This window comes from Lissotriton vulgaris, chromosome 3_1 (genome assembly GCF_964263255.1).
Source record: "Lissotriton vulgaris chromosome 3_1, aLisVul1.2, whole genome shotgun sequence".
Classification (NCBI taxonomy): Eukaryota; Metazoa; Chordata; class Amphibia; order Caudata; family Salamandridae; genus Lissotriton; species Lissotriton vulgaris.
In genome coordinates this window covers 464,476,812-464,493,944 of record NC_141689.1, presented here as the reverse complement: position 1 = coordinate 464,493,944, position 17,133 = coordinate 464,476,812, and positions in this window count along the sequence as shown.

Below are 17,133 nucleotides of genomic sequence, written 5' to 3'. Positions count from 1 at the left end.
TTGCTTGAATCCTGATGGAGCAGTGAGAAAGGGACTCATGTCTGAGTATACCCTGCCACACCTATAGTGGCCAAAAACGATTTAGAAAAGGGGTGGTGATGAACAGAGTGTCTGAGTTAAACAGACCACTCTTACCCAGTCCAAAGATCAGGGCTTGATCCATCACTGTTATTTATCTCACTGCCCCATCCCAGCTCAGAACCTGGCTATATGCAAATCAGTCTGTCCCTGGCCCAGTGCATCATGGGAACAGGGCAGACTAAACTACCAAGCCAATTCTTCACCAGAAAGGAGACAAGCTACCGGGGACCGGTTTCTGGCATTTCAGCCTTCTTCGGCCCGGCTTGCTTGAATCCTGATGGAGCAGTGAGAAAGGGACTCATGTCTGAGTATACCCTGCCACACCTATAGTGGCCAAAAACGATTTAGAAAAGGGGGTGGTGATGAACAGAGTGTCTGAGTTAAACAGACCACTCTTACCCAGTCCAAAGATCAGGGCTTGATCCATCACCGTTATTTATCTCACTGACCCATCCCAGCTCAGAACCTGGCTATATGCAAATCAGTCTGTCCCTGGCCCAGTGCATCATGGGAACAGGGCAGACTAAACTACCAAGCCAATTCTTCACCAGAAAGGAGACAAGCTACCGGGGACCGGTTTCTGGCATTTCAGCCTTCTTCGGCCCGGCTTGCTTGAATCCTGATGGAGCAGTGAGAAAGGGACTCATGTCTGAGTATACCCTGCCACACCTATAGTGGCCAAAAATGATTTAGAAAAGGGGGTGGTGATGAACAGAGTGTCTGAGTTAAACAGACCACTCTTACCCAGTCCAAAGATCAGGGCTTGATCCATCACCGTTATTTATCTCACTGCCCCATCCCAGCTCAGAACCTGGCTATATGCAAATCAGTCTGTCCCTGGCCCAGTGCATCATGGGAACAGGGCAGACTAAACTACCAAGCCAATTCTTCACCAGAAAGGAGACAAGCTACCGGGGACCGGTAGCTTGTTTCCTTCCCAGTGTAAGAATTGGCTTTTGTAGTTTGGTTTGCCCTGTTCCCATCATGCACTGGGACAGGAACAGACTAATTTGCATACAGCCAGGTTCTGAAACTGGGATGGTGCAGTGAGCTAAAAAACGGTGTTGGATCCAGCCCTGATCTCTTGACTGGGTGAGAGCTTTCTGCTTAATTCAGAGACTCTGTCCCTCACCACCCCTTGTTGTAAATATTTTTGTCCACCCTAAGCGTGGAAGGGTATTCTCAGATGTGAGACCCTTGCTCATTGCACCATCAGGATTCAAGCAAACCGGGCCGAAGACGGCTGTAATGCCAGAAACCGGTCCCCGGGAGCTTGTTTCCTTCCCAGTGTAAGAATTGGCTTTTGTAGTTTGGTTTGCCCTGTTCCCATCATGCACTGGGACAGGAACAGACTAATTTGCATACAGCCAGGTTCTGAAACTGGGATGGTGCAGTGAGCTAAAAAACGGTGTTGGATCCAGCCCTGATCTCTTGACTGGGTGAGAGCTTTCTGCTTAATTCAGAGACTCTGTCCCTCACCACCCCTTGTTGTAAATATTTTTGTCCACCCTAAGCGTGGAAGGGTATTCTCAGATGTGAGACCCTTGCTCATTGCACCATCAGGATTCAAGCAAACCGGGCCGAAGACGGCTGTAATGCCAGTAACCAGTCCCCGGGAGCTTGTTTCCTTCCCAGTGTAAGAATTGGCTTTTGTAGTTTGGTTTGCCCTGTTCCCATCATGCACTGGGACAGGAACAGACTAATTTGCATACAGCCAGGTTCTGAAACTGGGATGGTGCAGTGAGCTAAAAAACGGTGTTGGATCCAGCCCTGATCTCTTGACTGGGTGAGAGCTTTCTGCTTAATTCAGAGACTCTGTCCCTAACCACCCCTTGTTGTAAATATTTTTGTCCACCCTAAGCGTGGAAGGGTATTCTCAGATGTGAGACCCTTGCTCATTGCACCATCAGGATTCAAGCAAACCGGGCCGAAGACGGCTGTAATGCCAGAAACCGGTCCCCGGGAGCTTGTTTCCTTCCCAGTGTAAGAATTGGCTTTTGTAGTTTGGTTTGCCCTGTTCCCATCATGCACTGGGACAGGAACAGACTAATTTGCATACAGCCAGGTTCTGAAACTGGGATGGTGCAGTGAGCTAAAAAACGGTGTTGGATCCAGCCCTGATCTCTTGACTGGGTGAGAGCTTTCTGCTTAATTCAGAGACTCTGTCCCTCACCACCCCTTGTTGTAAATATTTTTGTCCACCCTAAGCGTGGAAGGGTATTCTCAGATGTGAGACTCTTGCTCATTGCACCATCAGGATTCAAGCAAACCGGGCCGAAGACGGCTGTAATGCCAGAAACCGGTCCCTGGGAGCTTGTTTCCTTCCCAGTGTAAGAATTGGCTTTTGTAGTTTGGTTTGCCCTGTTCCCATCATGCACTGGGACAGGAACAGACTAATTTGCATACAGCCAGGTTCTGAAACTGGGATGGTGCAGTGAGCTAAAAAACGGTGTTGGATCCAGCCCTGATCTCTTGACTGGGTGAGAGCTTTCTGCTTAATTCAGAGACTCTGTCCCTCACCACCCCTTGTTGTAAATATTTTTGTCCACCCTAAGCGTGGAAGGGTATTCTCAGATGTGAGACTCTTGCTCATTGCACCATCAGGATTCAAGCAAACCGGGCCGAAGACGGCTGTAATGCCAGAAACCGGTCCCTGGGAGCTTGTTTCCTTCCCAGTGTAAGAATTGGCTTTTGTAGTTTGGTTTGCCCTGTTCCCATCATGCACTGGGACAGGAACAGACTAATTTGCATACAGCCAGGTTCTGAAACTGGGATGGTGCAGTGAGCTAAAAAACGGTGTTGGATCCAGCCCTGATCTCTTGACTGGGTGAGAGCTTTCTGCTTAATTCAGAGACTCTGTCCCTCACCACCCCTTGTTGTAAGTATCTTATAGATACGGCGCATTTCTGCCCTTTTCTTTTGCTGTAGGGAAGCGCAGCAGGAAGGCCTGCTGCGCTTCCCTGCGGCAAAAAGTCATAAATGAGGCCCACGGGGTCTCATCAGGGAAGCCTGCTGAAACCGGCTCCTGCAAGTGTTTTGCATGTTACCAGGTGGGGCACATGAAGGGGGACCCCAGGTGCTCAAAGGGGGCTCAGCCACCCACCGGTGGGCAGTCCAAAGTGTTGGCTAGTGTAGCGCTTGGGGAGGAGTATCCACTGGAAGGTGGGGACCCCGCAGAAATGACCCTTGTCTCACTAGGGGACAGTGTATGGTCCCAGGAAACCAGGTGCCCGCCAACACAAAGAAATACAGCACCTGGGTGGCCATCAATGGTGAAAGGATAGAGGCTCTCAGAGATATTGGAGCCAGTGTGACCTCAGTCCGGTGTCACCTGGTCTCTGAGAAGCAGGTAGTCCCAGGGTCATTCCACCAAGTAATTGCGGTGGACAATTCAGAGCACCAGTGTCTGGTGGCGCAGGTTCCCTTCGAGTGGGGGGTTTGGTTTCAGGTCCCTTGAGGGTGGTTGTGAGCCCTTCAATGCCTGTAGATTGTCTGCTAGGTAACAAGAGCCTGAGAGTCAAGCTTCAAGCAGGAGACAATCACCAGCAAGGAGACACATACTGTCATGTGTGGCAATCTTGTGTCGATCTACTTAATGTCCATTATGTGGAATGGAGCGCTGCCAAGCTTCACACCGCTATCAAATCATTGCCCACACTCAATTTGGGTATTCAGTAATAATTATAATACCCAATCAGATAATCTTCCTCTAGTGCCATATGATGTATGATGGCATTTTGCATTTCCTAACAGTGCGATTTGCAATTTCAGGCCGGTAGGAAATGCAAAATACCATTTCAAAATGTACTAAAGGTATTTTCAATGGTGCAAAATGCGATTTCTATCCAATAAAAATCGCATTTTGGAAATTACTAAATAGGAAATCACTAATAGGAATTTCCAAATAGAGATTAGCTAACACAGTGTACAAAGGATTTCCCAATTGAAAATAGTCGCAAATTGGACATTTAGGAAATGCAATTAACATCAATCTGTATCAGGTGGTAACCAGTTGCAAACTATAACAAGCATTGGCATAGTCAATAGGTCTCGCCTTTGGCTAAACACTTATAAGGTCCCAAAGGCAAGACCTATTGGCTATGCCAATGCTTGTTGTTTAGAGTGATGAGGGCGGGGCAGCTTCCTGAACAATATTTTGACAAACCCATGGCAAAACAAAGCAAGAACTGCCATAAGGCTGGTGGCCAACTCCAGACCTTTTGGCTTTGTCAATGCTTGTTTTTGTTTGAAACTGCTCTGAATGGATATATTACATTAATTAACAGTAAAAAAAATGTACATAAACCAACAGGTAACAGATCTCTTTAGGCTTTATAAGGGTCCCTTTCATTTTCATGTGCAGCTTGTAATAAACCATGGCGTACACAAATACGTCATTAAATTAAGGTAAGAAGTGAAAGCACAAGAAGCTACAGTTAAAGCTGCCTATGTTCCTTGTGTTTTACTGCTCTGAGTGCCCTCTGACCTCAGACAGTCTGTATTGCAGGACACTTCACTTAAAGCTGCCCTGATCAGCTCGCCTATGAAACTGTACTCTTAAAACAATAACATTCTACATGGCAGTTGGAAGGTTTACTTTGCCTTTCTTTTACCCTCAGAGCTGCGCTGATTAACTGCAGATCATTGAGTAAACATGCCATTGACATCTGGCAGTCCCTTCGGGACAACAATTGGGATCTGCTTTTTTTAACAGAAACTTGGCTGAATGACACTACGAATCCCACCATCACCCTCGCCCTTCCGGAGGGTTACAGCATTGTCTGTGCCAATAGACCTAATGGTAAACAGGGAGGTGGCGTCGCATTAATCCACAAATCCAAATGGACGGCTACCTTCCCTCTATATGACCCTCTCGATTGTATAGAAGGCCTACCTTTCAGTGTCCAAATCTCTCCGTCTACTTCCAGCTCGGGAATACTTTTCTACCGCCCTCCCCATTCCAATACCTCCCATCTGCCGGCCTTGGCAGACTATATTATTCAGCTTAGCACTCGCTATGCCAATTTTACTGCTCTAGGGGACTTCAATCTCCACGCAAATGAGGAATCCTGCTCGCACAGCCAAAGTTTTATCTCTACGCTGGCGGCCTGCAATCTAGTGCAAATAATAGCCTTACCCACGCACAAAGCGGGACATACACTAGATATGATCTGTTCCAACCTTCCAAGAATTCGGGCAGCCTCCCCCATCCCGGTCGTTTGGTCGGATCATTTCCTCATCCCTTTTGAGATAGATATTTTCTGTTCCACTCGACCCACTATCCCTCCTAAAGCATCAGGCAGAAACTGGAGCCGTATCACCCCTGAAACGCTCCAGGAATACTTAAAAAATTCCCAACCCATCCCGTCGTCTGATCCAGACTCTGGTATCGACCATTTAGATGCCTGGATTAGTCAAGCCCTAGAGGCTCTGGCTCCACTTAAACCTATTAAAACCTACAGGGCCACACCATCTGCACCCTGGTACTCCAACGAGCTTGGTCAGAAAAAGGCCGCGTGCAAATCTTTCGAACGCTCTCGGAGGCAGAACTATTCCCTGGATAGTAAAACCATCTATAAGACAGCCCTCAAAGAATACTGCAGAATGATCGAGGAGCACAAAAAGGACTTTCTGGCTTCCAGAATTAAACACGCTAATAACGGTGCCAGGGGGATCTTCAGCATAGTTAGGTCCTTTACGGACCCCAACGCGCTGACTCGGATTCAGCCTGCCTCCCAGTCTTTGTGCGATAAACTTTCACAATTCTTTGAGAAAAAAATAGAGACCATCTATTCCACCTTCCCAATTTCCACCAGTGAAGGCCCGAAAGAGGAATCCACTTCTCACATGCCCCAGTCCCCCACGCTGATTGACTTTTCAGTCATCTCCGAAGCAGACTCCATGGCAGAACTACTCAAATGTAAGTCTGGCTCGCCCAATGACGCTTGGCCAGCCAAACAATACAAGAAATTGGCTCCCCTGCTCAATCCCTACTTGAACCACATCTGGAACGAATCCCTAAGAACGGGCTGCTTTCCCGCCAAATGGAAACATGCCGCTCTGATTCCTATTTTGAAAAAACCCAACCTGGACCCTGACAACCCCAGTAACTACAGGCCGATTTCTCTTTTGCCTGCCCCAGCTAAGATCCTAGAAAAACTGGTACATTCCCAGCTGGCGAATTACATCGAATCCAATGGGCACCTACATGACTCTCAGCACGGCTTTTGGTCTGGCCACAGCACGGAGTCAGCCCTTGTCGAAATGGCTGACTCGGTGAGATGGTCGCTGGACCGGGGGTCGAGGGCGGTGTTAGTGCTGCTGGATCTTTCAGCGGCATTTGACACCGTCTCTCATAAGATCCTGCTGAGAAGACTGGGAGACCTAGGCATTGGTGGAACGGTTCTTAAGTGGCTCTCTTCTTACCTATGTGACCGCACACAGCAGGTATATACCTCTCCTTACACCTCCTCAGCTAGACCACTCAAATGGGGAGTCCCCCAGGGCTCATCCCTGAGCCCGCTTTTGTTTAATGTTTATTTTACCCCCCTGGCTAAACTGATTACGCGAAGTGGGATTAAATCCACCTCCTATGCTGATGATATTCAGCTACTTTTTACCTTTGAGACTCCCTCCACCTCTGCCTTTGATCCGCTGAAATCCTGTCTTAGAGACATCTCTAGTTGGATGGACTCTAATTCCCTCCGACTCAATGCAGGAAAGACAGAGATCCTGTTTTTTAACTCACCATCCCCTTTGGATTCCAATCTGTGGTGGCCAGCTGACCTGAGCCAAGCCCCCACGCCCAAAGACTCGGTGAGAAACTTGGGAGTGCGCTGGGACAATCAGCTTAGTTTTTACGCTCAGGTCCAAACAGTAGCAGCATCTTGTTTTGCAAGGATCAAGACGATTAACCGGCTTATCAACTATCTGCCGGCAGACTGCCGTAAGACTGTGGTACATGCACTTATAACATCCCACCTTGATTACGCCAACGCACTATATCTTGGTATCACAGCAGGCCTTTGCCACAAACTTCAGACTGTCCAAAATGCTGCCGCCCGGCTGGTCGAGAGAATCCCAGCCAGACATCATGTCTCTCCTCTCCTCCGAAAACTACATTGGCTACCGATAGCCAAGAGATGTGTATTCAAGGCCATGACGCTGGCCTTTCGTGCTTCCAAGGGCAATGGCTCTGCCCACTTAAAAAGCACTCTGAGGCCGTATGCCAAGGCCAGGACATTACGTTCTAACTCCCTTCTTCTCCTGGAAACCCCTACATTCAAACGTTCTCGTACCGGAGGGAAAACCTTCGAGGTTTGTGCCACTCAGTGCTCGAACAAGCTTCCAATTACTCTACGCGCATGTCAAACTGAAGCGGCATTCCGAAGGTCACTAAAGACCCACCTTTTTTCCTCATAAGGTTCTCCTCTTTTTCCTATCCTCACTGTCTCCAAGTTTTAACCAGCGCCGGGACACCCCGTTGGGGCAGCTGTGCGCTTTACAAAACACACAATAATAACAATAATAATAATACTTTCTATTTATGAAGTAAATTAATCTGAAATCACACTACAATATTCCTCCCAGACAGAAAGTGAACCTGGCATGGTGAGAGCGGATGCCTTCGTGGCCGAGTCATGCTTAGCTTATGTAAAGGAGTGGGGAAGCCCAGTTCTCAGCTCCCAGCTCTCAGAGTACGCCGCATTGTCCCAGGTAGGCCTGCAGCAGCTGTTCTACATTGCTATCTATGATGCGTCATGACGTCAGGCACGTGCAGGCTTGTGAGGGGAGACGTTTGCCAGAACTGTATTCCCGCATACCTTCAAAGACAGGGGCATCAACATTTCATTGTCAATGATAAGAACAAACTGAAACTGACCTTCAGGGCCACAGTCCGCATTCTTAAAGCAATTCTTAGAATTAGCGGCAAGCTAATAATAGTCATGATACTGAAAGCCTCAGCTTTTGAAAAAGACAAGAAGGGGGTTTCCTCGAACTCATTCAGAACTGTCTGCTGAATCAAGGGAAATAAATAACTTCTTTATTCAGTGATGCCATGCGAGGGGTCGGGTATAAACTCTGCATTAAGGGTGTCTCTTTACGAGTACTCTGTGGCCATTACCAGAGCTTCAAGGGTGTATAATAGGTGGGATAATTAAGGTCTCTTAGGAAATTACAAAGAAGCGCGCGCACGGCTGCAGAGCGAGGAGAGAACTGAGGAGGCCTGTGTGATTCCCTTGCGAAAGCGAGCAGCACCAGGAGCAATAATTGCTACCATAGGGTGCCGTGCGCTCCCGCAAGTGAATCGCCAAACGTGCACGCGTTGCCATTGAAGGCAATGGAAGGGGTGCACGTTTTTGGCTGAAAAGCCGATGCGATTGCTAAAGGTCTTTTTGCCTATGCAGCGCATGCACGCTGCGTAGGCGAGCCTAAAAAGGTACCCAAAATACATCAGTTTCTTAAAGAATGGTGACTCTGTATGTCCTGGCGAGGAGGATGAGGATTTTGGCTGGTAGGCAGAGAAGGAGACAGGAGAAGATGGTTATGGTGAGGGTCACCCTTTTTGTAAGTATGGGCGTAAAATCCGTTTCGCGGGCGAATTTGCGGATTTTTGGCAATTTCGCAATACGCGAATCGCGCGAATTTGCCCAAAAATCCGCAAATTCTCAAGCTACGAATTATTTTGCTTGGTCGCGCTTAAAAAATACAATATCGCGGGTGCGGCATTGACTTACCGTGATTCTGAGTCCGCCGAATTGTTTTTCTCCCGGTTTGCGTGTGCTGCGCCATTTTCGATCTTGCTGCGTGATCGCGCCAGAGTTTTTCGAACGCAATTACGTTATCGCAGCTTGCCATCTTGCACAGCGAGAGTTTGACAACACGAGTACGTTATAAAGGCCCGCGATCACGCATTTTGGGAGTAAACAATGCCGAACACGTAGATGCAGCGAGCAGCTGACTTCCGGCGGGAGATTTAAACAGCTCGCGTTCCCGAAATTGCAAAAATTGCAATTCTGCACAAGAAATCCACCGCTGGAAACATAAACCTTGTGAAAATGAAGATTTAGATCAGAATATCTCCTCCGATTGATATTTGGCTTCACTTTTTTGTGCAAGGAGTCCATTTTTGGGTGGGTAGGAGGAAGGAAGTGCCCCAGACTCTCCAACTTCCTGTTCCTGTCCAGCAGGCTCCTCCCAGTGCTTTGTCCATGTCCTGGTCATTTGGATCTGGAGCTGGAAGGATTACTTTTTGTGGCTGCTGCTGGATATTTGTATTTGAGGACTTTTTGGAGTTTGGATCACTTTGGATTTGAGATTTTACAAGTAAGTTGGTGTTGTTTGTTTGGGGCATTGCAGTTGCTGCAACTACAATTTTAAAACTTTTTCACAACTTTAAAAAAAATATATTGTTGGGTAGCCACAGTATCCAGTAGGCCCAGGGTTAGTCATGGGTGCATAATACAACTGTTTCTGTGAGTTTTGTTAAACTTAATCTCATTTATGTCATGGAATTTTAGCTCACTGTTATATGTGTTTTTTATTTTTTTTATTTTGGGGTTGCCTGTAAAGCCCCACTAGCCAGTAGGCCCAGGGGTAGTGAGTGGTGCATGGGCCTAGTCTTTCTGTGGGGTGTCTTAAATTTAAACATCATTAAGGGCATGGATGGCATTGGATTGTGGTGATTTTTGTGTGTTTTTCGACTTTTTGGGGTGGTGTTGGGGCCTGGCCATGTGGGTGGGGGCCATTTTGAGGCCTGGGAGAGGCAGGGCCTGGCCATGTGGTGGGGGTCAAGGGGCCATTCTGAAGCCAGGCAGTGTGGTCAGGCCTGCACCCAGTTTGCCTTGCTGTCAACCATTATGCCCAGGGGTACTCAGTGGTGCATGGGCCTAGTCTTTCTGTGGGGTGTCTTGAATTTAAACATCATTGAGGGCATGGTTGGCATTGGATTATGGTGATTTTTGAGTGTTCTTCTACTTTTGGGGGCGTTGTTGGGGCCTGGCCATGTGGGTGGGGGCCATTTTGAGGCCTGGGACAGGCAGGGCCTGGCCATGTGGTGGGGGTCAAGGGGCCATTTTGATGCCAGCCAGTGTGCTCAGGCCTGCACTCAGTTTGCCTTGCTTTCAACCATTATGCCCAGGGGTACACAGTGGTGCATGGGCCTAGTCTTTCTGTGGGGTGTCTTGAATTTAAACATCATTGAGGGCATGGATGGCATTGGATTGTGGTGATGTTTGAGTGTTTTTCACCTTTTTGGGGCGTAGTTGGGGCCTGGCCATGTGGGTGGGGGCCATTTTGAGGCCTGGGACAGGCAGTGCCTGGCCATGTGGTGGGGGTCAAGGGCCCATTTTGAAGCCAGGCAGTGTGCTCAGGCCTGCACCCAGTTTGCCTTGCTTTCAACCATTATGCCCAGGGGTACTCAGTGGTGCATGGGCCTAGTCTTTCTGTGGGGGGTCTTGAATTTAAACATCATTAATGGCATGGATGCAGTCTGAGAGTGAGTAACACCATGAGCTGACAAAGGTAGCTAAGCCTAAAAGGAAGGCTCCCGCAAGGCTTCGACTTATGGGTGATGACGACAAACAAGAAGTGGTGTCTTCTGCTGCTGATGAACAGTCTGACGACGACCCAGTCATCACATTCGTCACTCCAGCCCCAGCGAGCATGCAGCAGACAAACATTTTGACCCTATCCCGAATGGCTGCTGAGCGGGATATGGGCGGCGTGGCACTGTTCCGATGCCGACCAGCCCAACACCGCAGGAGTGAAGAACGTCCCAATCCTCTACCCTCGCCGTGACCCCCAACCCCCACGATTAAATCGGGTGATGGAGAACACGACACCGGGAGAAGGTGGTTAACAAAACAAGGGAACCCAAGGTCTTGGGGAACACAGCTCGTCTCTTCAGGCTTCTTGACAGCTGACAACTTGGCTCAGACGAGACCGCTATAAATGAAAAAAGGGGACAAAATTAAACACACCTCTACTAATATTACCAGTGCCAAGTACACATACAAACCACTGACCTCCCTGCTTACCCCGGTTAACAAACGGGAGTGGCCTGATACGAAACAGGATTCCTTCCACCGCAATCGTATTGGTTATTTCTTGCGTAACCCCAGACCAGCCAAGCCCCCTCGGGAAACACCGAGAATGTCAAAGGGGTTGGAATACACAAACATAAGACATTAAGGGACAGGGGAAAAAAGGCATCAAGGGAAATCGAAAGACACCTAAAAAAAACCTGGAATCTAAAAAGAATACGAAGGTAGCACAAGAAAACGGCAGTTTTTCAGCTCCTTCGTGAAACCACCCAAAACAATATACAACAAGGTGGTTTGGATACAAAAAAGGGATAAATACCGGGACGCTAGAACTCTAGGAAACACAGCCAAGAATCCAGAACGTCACCGATAATCAAAAACAGGTCCCCAACAAGGGTTCAATAATGCCCAATGGAATAAGAAACAGGGTAATAGGGAAAACAGGGGATCAACACCCAGCACTTGAAAAGACCGCTGGAACAGAACTCGAAGGAAAGGGAACAGGTAGAACAACAGGAACAGGAAACAGACGGCAAGGGACCATAGTAGAAACCAAGCTTCTGTTTCCTGTTGGTCGCCCCCTTATAAAGCGAGCCCTAGGGAGCATCCATAAATTCGCATATGCACTTGGCACTTTAAGCTGAAACCAATGAACGGGAAACTAAACAGAAGGCACAAGGCCCCCTTGAACCCCAACAGTACCCCCTCCCGAAAGCCTTCCTACTGACCTAGGTTTCCCAGGGTGCAGGCGATGAAACAGATGAACCAACCGGGCAGCACGCACCCTACTTGCCGGAACCCAAGAACGGTCCTCTGGGGGATAACCCTTCCAATCAATAAGGTAATACAGCCGTCCCTTCATCCGCTTGGAGTCCAATATAGTTTTAACCTCGTACTCCATGTAATCATCAATCAAATCAGGAGGAGGAGGTGGCAACTCTTGAGATGTAATGACATACGGTTTCAACAAAGAGGTATGAAAGACAGGATGAATACTATACTCAGCTGGTAAAGTCAACCTAATCGCAACTGGATTCACCACCTTCTGGACAGGAAACGGACCCACAAACCGAGGCTGTAACTTTCTTGGACCCGGCAACTTCAGATTCTTCGTTGCTAGCCAAACCTTATCCCCTACTGCATACAGAGGAGCTGGCTGTCTATGCCTGTCTGCCTCTACCTTCATGGCCTTCTTGGACTCAATTAGTTGCTGTTGGGATTTCTTCCAGATTTCAATCATACCCCTACTCAGGGAATCCACTGCTGGCACCCTCTCAGATGGCTGAATAGGAATTGTCTTGGGATGGAACCCCATCGAACAATAAAACGGTGACATGCCTAGTGCTGAGTGCATGCTGTTATTATATGCAAACTCAGCCACAGGAAGGGCTTGTACCCAACTGCCCGTCAGTGATGTTAGCAAACAGCGTAAATACTGCTCCATGGTTTGATTGGTGTGTTCTGTTTGCCTGTCGCTTTGTGGATGGTAAGCTGTTGACAAACGTACCTCCATCTTTAATGACCGACACAGGGCAGTCCAAAAATGTGAAACAAACTGTGCCTCTCTATCTGAAACGATGGCAGTAGGTACCCTATGCAATCGGATTACTTGGGCCATAAACACATCAGCCAATTCTCTGGACGTAGGTAACCCTGGCAAGGGAACGAAGTGTGCCGTTTTAGTGAATAGATCAACTACAACTAAAATGGCCGTAAACCCTGAATCGAGCGGCAAATTGGTCACAAAGTCCATACTGACCGTATGCCAGGGGGAGGGAGGCACTGGCAAAGGGTGCAATAACCCAGATGGAGACATGTGCGAGGACTTACTAACAGCACACACCGGGCAAGAGGCCACAAATACCTGTACATCATGGGCCAGAGATTTCCACCAAAACCAACGCATACACAGCTCTTTGGTCTTATTGACCCCAGGATGCCCAACCAAGGACGATGAATGACAATATGTAAGAACCAGTGTACGCAACTCACGGGGCACAAACAACATCTTTTCCTGATACAATAACCCATCCTTTAACGTAAACCCAGGTTCCGACAGCCACAGAGCCAGATCCAACTGTTTCATTTCATCCTGCACTTTAACCATAAAGTCCTCTATGGATGCACAACCAACGATCTTATCACTGGGGATCCTTAAACGAGACTCTTCTGCCCTCTCCCCCTGTGACGGATCCGCATAAATCCGAGGTAATGCATCAGACTTCCCCTGTTGAGCAGCTGGCCTATACGTGATGGTAAAATCATATTCATTAAAAAATAGCACCCATCTCATTTGTCTGGGAGTCAAAGCCCTGGCGGACAGGAAGAACTCCAAGTTCTTATGATCCGTATAGATTGTAATGGGATGACGAGCCCCCCAAAGGTAATGGCGCCATTCCTCAAAAGACAGCTTTATGGCCAATAGCTCCCTCTCGGCTACCGTATAATTCTGCTCAGCCGGTAGTAGTTTCTTTGAAAAGAACCCAATTGGATGCATCAATCCAGATCACTGTCACGCTGAGACAACACGCCCCCAACTGCTAGCTGGGACGCATCCGCCTCAACATAAAACGGAAGGGCAGGATCAGGAGGCATCAACACAGGAGCAGATGTAAAAAGCCCGATTAAATTCTCCAAAGCCAACTGTGCTACAGGCATCCAATCAAACACCACTCCCTTCTTCAACAATGACGTCATAGGCGAAACAATATCAGAGAAATGACTGATAAAACGCCTGTAGAAGTTGGAAAAACCAAGTAGCACCTGTACATCCCTAACAAATGTGGGTATGGGCCAGTTGACAATAGCTTCAATCTTCCGGGGATCCATCTTAATACCATCCGCAGAAATCAAGAATCCCAAAAACTCAACATGTGTCGCACCAAATGTGCATTTATCCAGCTTGACATATAAACGGTGTTCCAACAACTTAGACAAAACCTGCGAAACATGAGCATCATGTTCCTCAAAGGACTGGGAAAAAACCAAAATGTCATCAATGTAAACAATCACACCGATATCCAAAAACTCACGCAAAACCTCCTTAATGAAAAACTGAAAAGCGGCAGGGGTGTTACACAAACCAAAAGGCATAACACAATACTCAAACAAACCAAACTTGGTACGGAACGCCGTTTTCCATTAGTCGCCCTCTCGGACGCGAACGAGATGGTAAGCACCTCTTAAATCAAGCTTTTTAAACACCTTGGCATGTCGCAGCTGATCTAACAACACCGGTATGAGAGGTAATGGGTACTTGTTCTTTATTGTGGCGTTATTCAACGCTCTGTAGTCCACGCAAGCGTGAAGATCACCCTCCTTCTTCGGTATAAAAAATATGGAGGATGATACAGGCGAAGAAGAAGGGAGGATAAACCCATTCTTTAACATCTCATCCAAATATTGCCGTAGATGTTTCTCCTCCGGCTCCGACAACGCATAAACCCTACTACAGGGCAATATGGCCCCAGGAACCAGTTCAATCCGGCAATCTGTCCGGAACGGCTGCTCCCCCAAGCTCCCTGCTCGATCTATCTGCAGCCCTTACAGCCCGCAGCTGAAGCCTCTTTCACCCTCGACCTCCCGACTGCACCTGGTATCGTAGCCTCAGACGGCATAGCAGCGCTTTGAAGCTCTCATTTTGGAAGCGCTTTAGAAACCTAATTGTATCAGCTGCCTCGCGCTCTGTGCATAGTCGCGCTTTGAAGCTCTCGCTCCTGCAGAGCCTTTAAAACTGCATTCATATTATCTGCCTCACGCTCTGTGCTTCTTTCACTAGTCTTATTGCACTTTGTATATCATTAGCGTGTAGCGCTTAGGAATCGCAACTGTGCTCACTGAATTAGCGCTGTGTATTTTCTCTTTACATCTGTGTTGTGTAACGCTTCCAAGGTTGGTTGCTCTGTGGATAGCGCTTGAAGTGTACACATTGTGCAGGATTTAAGTGCCCCTGATAGCTTGTTGGCGAGCATTGTTTCCTGCCTTCGCTGTTTGTTTTCACTTTCATCCCGCCATTTGGTGCTTTGCTCTCCCCTGACCCGCCTCTCTGATCCCGCCTCCCTGCTGACCCTCCCACGCTCCGCCCCCTACACTCTCCATTTATGTCGAATGTCCCAACGCGCAGCGTCCACGCGCTTCGGACACGCCGAAGGTGCGCCAAAGGTAAGCCCGTCTACGCCCGTCCGCGCCTGGACCGCGCCCAGCGCCAGACCCCCTGCCCCTCGCGCTGCCCAGCCCCCCCGCGCTACCTACGATGCCGCCACCCTCCTAGCCCTTAACCCCGGTCGCGCACCCAACTGCGTCCAAGCCGCTCCTGGACGCTTCCATGGACCGTTCTCCTGCCTCTCCTGCAAATTTAGCGGCACTGACAACATCTCCGCTGCGACCACAACACAGATTACCGACCCCCAACCACCTAGAATGCATCCTTCTCAACACTCGCTCGGTCCACAGGCACGCCATTGACCTTTGGAACCTACTAGACACCATCTCTCCTGACGTCGCCTTCCTAACGGAAACATGGATGAACGCTTCCTCCGCCCCTGACATCGCCATCGCTATCCCGGATGACTATAAGATCACACGCAAGGACCGCACCGACCATACAGGAGGAGGAATCGCTATCGTCCATAAGAAATCAATCCGCATCTCAACCAGCTCTGACGCCAACCTCGCTAACTCTGAACACCTTCACTTCCAGATCCACATCGACCCCAAAACCACACTCCGAGGCACCCTCCTCTACAGACCACCAGGACCCCGCGCAAAATTCAGTGAAGACATCACGGACTTCATCACCCCACACGCGCTCCCCTCCAAAGACTACATCCTTCTGGGAGACCTCAACTTTCACCTTGAAAAGTTCAACGACCGCAACACCGCCACCCTCTTGGACAACCTCGCCAACCTCGGACTTAAACAACTAGTCACTTCACCCACCCACATCGCAGGTCACACACTCGACCCCATCTTCACCTCTAGCAACCATGTCTCCTTCAGCCACACTACGGATCTCCTTTGGACTGACCACAGCTGCGTTCACTTCACCTACAACAAGCCGAAACCCACCATCCACCTCCAACCAACTCTACAAAGAAACTGGAACAAGATCACCACCGACCAGATCTCCACATCACTCCTCCAAACCTCCCCAGCCCTCTCTTCTAACGCCAACGAAGCCGCCTCCAACCTCACCCTTTGGCTATCCAACACCGCCGACACCTTAGCACCACTGAAAAAACGTCAACACAAACTTGGCTTCAAGAAGGCCTCATGGTTCAACGATGATCTCAAGAAGTCAAAGAAACTATGCCGCTCCCTTGAAAAGGCCTGGAAAAAAGACCCATCCACCAGCAACAAGGACGCCTTCAAAAGCGCCATCCGCACTCACCACCAACTGATCCGAAAAGCCAAGAAAACAGCATTCAAAGATCGACTCGACAACAACGCCCACAACAGCAAGGAACTTTTCAACATCGTCAAGGAATTTTCCAACCCCTCGGCCAACTCCAACGACATCACCCCCTCTCAAACCCTCTGCGATTCCCTAGCCTCTTTTTTCCACAACAAGATTGCAGACATCCACAACAGCTTCGACAACCAACCCGGAAACCAACCCACCCTACCATCAGCTGACCATCTTCCCCCCGTTAACACCCTTAACGCCTGGAACCCAATCTCCACTGAGGACACCATCCGCCTGATGAATTCCATCCACTCTGGATCCCCCACAGACCCATGCCCCCACCACATCTTCAACAAAGCTGACTCCGTCATAGCTCCGCACCTCCGAGACGTCATCAACTGTTCCTTCAACTCCGCCACCTTCCCAGAAGAATGGAAACACGCTGAACTCACCGCCCTTCTGAAGAAACCAACAGCAGACCCCACCGAACTCAAAAACTACCGCCCCATCTCGCTTCTTCCATTCCCGGCCAAAGTCATCGAGAAAGCTGTCAACAACCAGCTCGCCACCTTCCTCGAAGCCAACAAATCCCTCGACTCCTCA